Consider the following 6,830-nt stretch of genomic DNA (forward strand, 5'->3'; position numbering starts at 1 on the left):
CATGTATTTTGGCTTCTCCAACACACTCGCTAGCATGTGCCTATATTTGAGTTGGAGTTCACTGTGTTTGTACTGAAAGGCCTCATTGAATTTGAGTTTTATCCAATTGTTGTAACGTTCTTGGTAGGCCGTAGAAACAACACTAATGAACTTAAAAGACTTTCTAATATCTTTTTGATTTATCAATCTGCATAGATTTTGTATGAATTATATGTAAGTTGTAATTTTCAAGTGAAACTTGAAAGATTAGAAAGACAAAGAAACAAGAACTATTGTGATGTCAAAGAAAGAAGTATTAAAAACGATGAACAAGTACACAAATGTAAATTGAAAAACCACATATTCTTATAACATTATGAGTTTATGAACACCACATTAAGTTCAACAAAAAAACAAAACCTTCGATATCATGTGATTTCTAACTATTCAAGGAATTGTCTACACAAAATTCAACCTCGTCAGATAATTAAAAGCATGTGACTATAATGTACTTGGTTTAAAATCATTACTGATGGGTCTAATCTCAAAACTCATCCAGGGAACAAAATGTTAATTAAATTAAAGAGGTAAAAACCAATTTATTGAGTTTTGTCAGAATAGAACGTAAAAGAAAAATTACACGATGATTAGGATTCGATTATTGGATGTGGGTTTATTGATAAATCTAATTTTTATTGTTAATTTCATCTTATACTTGTTGATAATTATGTAATAGATTAATAAAGACATTTCGCATTTAAAATTTACGTTAGATGTAAATAAAATTATATGGGTTCAAATAAAATTTTTCTAAATATTATAGTCAATCTCATAATATATTACTATCATATTAGCATCCGGTCACCAAAAGTGAGATGACCAAAAACATCTGCTACCTATATATATGCATGATTTTGAAATCTCGGAACTTCTACAATTGCAGGTCGATCAATAATATAAAGGGTGGGATCTATAAAGCTGGCTTGATCAATCATGGAAACGACAAGATAAAATGCATACATTTTAAAAGCAAGAGAGTGAAACGACTTGCAGGTTGCAGAAGTTTTTTTTTTCATTTTTACTTTTTCTTGTGTGTGATTAACAATGACTTGTGAGTTGTGTGGGAGGATTTGCAAGTTAAAAAGTCGCTTTGGTCTGCATCAACTTTATTTTTTAAGTGATGATTCCAAAGTTAAGACAGTGCAAATGAACTTGATTACATTTTCTGTGAGATGTTTCTTCATAAACTAATCGATATATACTCAGCTACTCGACGGACGGGGTTTTCCTAAAGTAATTGTCCCCTCTCTCGAGACAGATGAGTGTTTTGCACTCTACATCGATTATTGTTGAAGAGCTAACCTCACTTAATCATCTTATATTTAACTACTACATAATATTTTTTTTTAACCTAAACTAACTTATAATTGTTTACCCTAGCTTTGCTGGCCTTATAATCTTTTCTTTTCAAATGTATGCAAGATCGAAGTAGCAAAAGATCAAGCGCTATAAAGCTGGAGCTCGAAAATCTATAGATATATAATATTCTAACTGCTTAAAAGTACTTCCAGACTGATTAGATTAGCATTAACATTAATCAAATATTTTGTTTTGAAGAGCCTTCAGACTGCTTGTAATGGTGGAAAAGCATGGTCTCGCTGAAGCATCTGCGTCCCATGAAAGGCAAATTAGGCCAATTAGCTCTCCAAGTTGCCCATCATGATCATCAGGCAGTTTTGGCCCAAGGTTGTCCTCGACAACTTCCATCGCAATCTACAATAATAATCACCAGTCAATTAGTATTATTTCCCACATGATTAATTCGATTATTATTTTGCATTTACTTATTGTTCATGCCATGTTGGCTCAAAGATTTTATCTGGGTTAGTCACATGTAATAGATATTTCATCGTTAATAGATTGCAAGTCTCACACCATGCATCGACAATTAAGAACAATCGTTTGAATGATTAATTGTAGCATTCTTATAGCTCAAAACCAAATCTACAATAGTGTCTTTTTATGTTTGAAAATCAAGTGATACTAAAAGGAAATCTTGTGTCAGACATTTTAAACCCTAAACCATAGAAGGCTAGAACACCTACTTTTCTATCATGCAAGTCCACCCATGCGAGTGGTGCCGCACGGTTGTGCTGCACCGAAAAATCCCTCCGTACAACTTTATATCTTTTTTTTTTTTTTTTTTTTATTTATTATTATTTTTTTTTTTTTAACTTGAGACAAGTTGAGTACTGAGTAGTTTCTTACCTTAGTGGGACTATAATCTGTCTCAATGTAAGGATAATTTTCAGTTATAAGCTCTTTCAGTAAAAATTCAAAATTGTATATATCACATTTTTCATTATATGGCTCGCATTGGATCACCACTAGTGTTGTGTATGCATACGTTCCTTCAAATAATTTCAAAACCAAAAGATTACGACATAAAGTCACTTAATTAACACATGTATGAATACAATATCAATTAATTAACTTACAAATCCTCACCTATTTCACCAGTGAGTGCCTTCTCTTCATCACTCAAGAACCGAGCATGATCGAAATCCGCAACTCGCACATGTAGCATCGTCCAAAAATATGTTGCTAGGTTTGAGGTAATGAAGAATAATAACCTTAGGCTTTTGTCCATGCAAATACTGCATGGCTTGAGAAATCTCCAATGCCCTAGCGACCCTCTCTTTGAACGGAGGAAGTGGTATCATCCTCTCTTTTCGCCTATTTCCAGGCCGGGCCGTGAAGCCACTCCTTTAGAGTCGTGTTCATGAACTCCGTCACCACCCAAGCGTAGTTAGGAGTATCGAGGCATGCACCCATTAGCTGAAGTATGTATCGATGTCGCTGCCTACCTAAGGTCTCCAGCTCTTGAGCGAAACATGTGATACCGTTGTCGTTGGTTTCAAAGAAATCAGGGTACAAGCATTTCACTGCCACTTCAAGTCCATGCCATGTTCCTTTGTATATGTGAGCCGTACTCCCCTGCCCTATTTTTTTCTTCAAACTCAATCTGATCCAATTCTCACCATACATGAGTAGATGCGTTACTAGGGTTTCAGACAATATGGCAAGTTACATTGATCAAGACCCTAACCAGAATCACACATTCAGACACTTATTTTACTTGATTAACAATGTTCGTTGACAATCAGAAGAAATAACATGCTAAACCCTACGAAACATAATGTATAATATAAAATTTGAGGGATGGATGTACCATCCATTTGGCTGGGCTTTCTCAATAACAACAGCTAGATCAGAAGAATGGTGTAGTTGTTGAAAACTGTGGGCTGGCATTTGGAGTAACAACATTGGATGAGGGAGGGCATGGTTGTGGGCCAGTATCTTTGTAGTTGTGACTGAGGTTCAAGAATCCACTATCTTGGGCTACATGTAGGCAGTACCTCAGATAATCTTGTGTTCTTTCCAACCTCTTCTTGTACATCATGCGAAGCTCTTTCTCTTTTAGGACTTTCTGTTCCTGCTCTGCCACCTTTATTTGTATCCAAAACCCAAAATATAACACTCTTCAATTCTAAAAAAAAAAAAAAAAAGCGTTTGATGTTTACAATTTCATAGTTGCATGACAAAAATACACGTACTATGACTGCATATCTGTTAACATCCGCAAAGAATCGATATTGTAATAACAACTTGTAAAAAATCGACAAAAATAAAATTAAAATCGAAATATTTTCTTCACATTTAAATTGTTACAAAGACCACGTAAATTTGCAGGCCGAAATGTGGATTCCAGGTTTGGGTTCCTATTAAAACCTTAATACCAATTTCTTAACACTAAAATGCCCGTCTACCATTCATGATTCATCGCACTACGAACTTTGAATTTGCAATGATTAATCCAACGTTCCAATCATTTAAAAGTCAGCATTGGAAAAGTTGTAGAGATAGGGTTCTTTCCTTTTCTTTTTGTCGAATGTAGAGATACGCATGTTTGATCTTAATTATAAATTTTTTTTCAGTATAACAATCACATTACCATATATTATTATCAATTCATGTATATCTCGATAGTCAAATACCAGCCAATATGAGCATGCATCTAGCTAGTGCGATAGTCAAATCCCACCCAGCTAGTTAGTTGGACCACCTTTATAAATTTGACAAAATTCAAAGCTAGACTGTGGTCCAAACAATATAGTATATACCTGCTGCTCCAATTTAGAGATCGTTGGATGCTGGCTCATAGGAACAACGTTAACTGACTCCGAACTTGAGCAGCCATTAATCCCTAGGCAACATCCAGTTGATGCGGCGGTGGCGGTAGTGTTATTAGTAGCTACTACTTGATTTGCACTTTTTCCCGACTGTAGAGACCCAAATATGGAGCCCATTTTCTTGTGATAGTTCATGCTGTTCTATTCTTCTATATGCTAATTATGATTAATTAGTAAGAAGATGCAAAGAGAGGAAGCTTAATAACGGTTTAATGGTGATTAAAGGTGTCGTAATCTTTGTTGATTAGTTCATGCAATAAACAATTTGGGCGGATTTTGTGGGGTCAATTGTTTGTTTTTGTTTAGATTATGTGGATGTGGCGATAGAATCTATGATAACTTCCGATTATATATATATGAATATATGAGGATGGATGCCAAAATTTTACACTCTAGCCGGAATTTACTATAATTAAAGGATAATGCACCAATTTTTTAAATTAAATTTGCAAATCATATATGTGCACTAATAAGAAATAAACACGTTAATCAATGTTTAAGTAATAATTGAATCACAACAACCACATCACATGGTTTACAAAATTTAGTTTAAATAGATAATCTATCTAGGATAACGCATAATAAAAAGGCACAAGGGTTAAAATTTGGACCACCATTAATTAGTGGTTCCTTCTAGTGGTAGCTATGAATATACTTGAAACACGTAAACTTTACTATAAACCTAAAACTAATATGAAGACATAAAGATTGATTCGAGATAAAGAGTGTGCTAGCGTCAGTCATTTTTGGAAGATGTGCTACTGTAATTCATACATTGATAATTGTGAGATTAGGGTTTACATCTCGGAGTTTAGAGTTTAGATCTGATTGATGCGAGTGAAATCTATATATCAATAGATGAGCAAGCAGCGTACTGCTCAAATTGAGGGTTTAGGTCTATGTCAGATTGACGCTAGCGAAACCCTTCGACATAATTGGAGTCGATGAAGTGTCCAATGAATAGGTTAGATTGTCAGTGCTATATGTTTAAATGCATGCAAGTCTATGGGGATAGAGACGAAGATGAATCTTGAAACCCTAACAGTTACTACAAGTAAGTGGTCCTACGAGAACAACTCTCACATTCACAGATCATCACTTTTGTAGGTCAAAGGAGATGACGACGGTGCTAACAACTAAGCTTATGGAATTTTCACCTCGGGATCGACAATCGCTTATTTTCTTTTGTGACTTTGTTATCTTTTACTCTTTCACGACCCAAACAGCCAAAAAATAAAAGTAGTGGAACCTAATCTAGTGAGGACTGAGGAGGAGGAGACTGTGGACCATTCAACGATCGTAATCTTATTGAGAGCAGCTGGTCCTCCCTCAGGGCGCAGGGCTTAGCCTGTCAGTCTGGAGCTCCTCGCCCTTTTCCCCACCTCCACTTGGTTTTGTTCAATACATTTCACAGTTGATAAAAAAAATCATGCATTTCGGTTACAAATTAAAATACACAGGTAGGGATAGAACACTAGTAGGAATAATGTATTTATGATATACGAAATCTTATATATTTCACTGCATTTGTTTATCTTTTCCTTTTGATATCATACAACATGGTAGCTGTTAAGAAAGGATTCGTGTGTAAATGTGTATAATGTTTTGTATGCAGATAATCTTAAGAATTTAGTTCTCTCATACATTCTGGTGGGTGGCTTTTGTTTCTTTGTTACATATTATATTGTTGTTTCCCTAACAGAAAGAATATTATAATTTGCAGTATTGGGTAATCTATATATATATATATATATATATATATATATATGTATGTATGTATGTGTGTATGTATGTATATTGAATTTGGTCAAGAGTTTGTTGAATTCGTTATTGATTCCAGGTCGAAAAGTCCTTTGGTTGCAGGTAGCGACTAGTTTATAATTATATCACTGAAATGTCGAGTCCCCATAGCTAAGAGTTAATTGATGAACTTTCTTAGGGCTGGAGGATTGTAAATGGAAGGTGGCCAGAATTAGACTCCTTTTTCTTTTTCCCACTATTGACGACTTTAATTAAGTTGAGAATGTTAAATAGCTATTTATATTTATAGGGTAGAGTTTTGCAGGCTTGATTTGACTTGTGAACTTCAACTTCAACTTAAGATATGCCACAAAAATATCCAGAAAACAGCAAAACAGTTCAGGATGCACAGTTTCTGAATTTAACAATGCTACTGAGAGTGATTTTTCTTGGTGAACAATAAAGGAGCATATTAAAATCTAAAGAAAAGGATCACATAATTACTTGCATTAATATTCTATTTGAACATCATCATTTGACTTAATAACACTACTCAATCTTTACTTTGAAAAAATCGTGAGTTCAAACCTAAGAGACGATAGTTGTCGATTATTAAACATTGTTCATATTGCAAATCATAAATTTCGGTCTAGTGATGCCCACATGTTTACTTCGTTAAAGAGATCATACTGAGCTCAAATATGTTATTGATAAAAGCAAAGGCGATGTCAATATGCATATACACTACCTTGTATCGTTTATTTGTCATGACTTTTGCTTTTGTGGGATGATCAAGTTTGTTCTCGATCATGATTTTAAATACATTAAATTTGGTGTTAAAAAAACCAAAATCGAGCA

The 6,830-nt window shown here is 34.4% G+C and overlaps 1 pseudogene; it reads right to left on the bottom strand.

Moving 5' to 3' along the window:
- Positions 1 to 1,552: 1,552 nt before the first annotated feature.
- LOC137718145 (serine/threonine-protein kinase STY17-like) lies at positions 1,553 to 4,349 on the bottom strand (annotated as a pseudogene).
- Between the last annotated feature and the right edge of the window lie 2,481 nt (positions 4,350 to 6,830).

This window comes from Pyrus communis, chromosome 8, assembly GCF_041283825.1.
Source record: "Pyrus communis isolate YQ-2024b chromosome 8, ASM4128382v1, whole genome shotgun sequence".
Lineage (NCBI taxonomy): Eukaryota > Viridiplantae > Streptophyta > Magnoliopsida > Rosales > Rosaceae > Pyrus > Pyrus communis.